Source organism: Chrysochloris asiatica, unplaced genomic scaffold (assembly GCF_000296735.1).
Source record: "Chrysochloris asiatica unplaced genomic scaffold, ChrAsi1.0 scaffold00012, whole genome shotgun sequence".
Taxonomy (NCBI): domain Eukaryota; kingdom Metazoa; phylum Chordata; class Mammalia; order Afrosoricida; family Chrysochloridae; genus Chrysochloris; species Chrysochloris asiatica.
In genome coordinates this window covers 206,919-207,401 of record NW_006408530.1, presented here as the reverse complement: position 1 = coordinate 207,401, position 483 = coordinate 206,919, and positions in this window count along the sequence as shown.

Genomic DNA, 483 nt, shown 5'->3' with positions numbered 1-483 from the left:
TATGAATGGGAATCAACTCACTGAAAGCAGATAATTTAGGAACAACAACTAAAACAACCAAAAAATATATGTATACGTATATATGTATGTGGAGTTCTAGTTTGGCAGTGTAGAATAAGCACTGAACAGCAAGGTCAATTTGAACCACAGGTTGGCAGTTCAAACTCACCAGCCACTCCTGGGAAATCCTATCAGGGTCACTATGAGTTGGAACCAACTCAAAAACACTTAACAACAACAACATACATGCACATAGGGAGAGCAATAAGGAACCCTAGCAGTGTAGTGGATTACCAGTGGGAATGTTAGCCACAAGGTCAGTAATTAGAATCTATCAGTTGTTCCACAGGAGAAAGAGGAATTTTTCTGCTCCCATAAAAATTTACAGTCTCTGAAACCTTATATAGGGTCATTATGAGTCAGAAAAACCAACAGATCTGTGTTGGAAGAAGTGCAGCCAGTGTGCTCCTTGGAGGCCAGGAT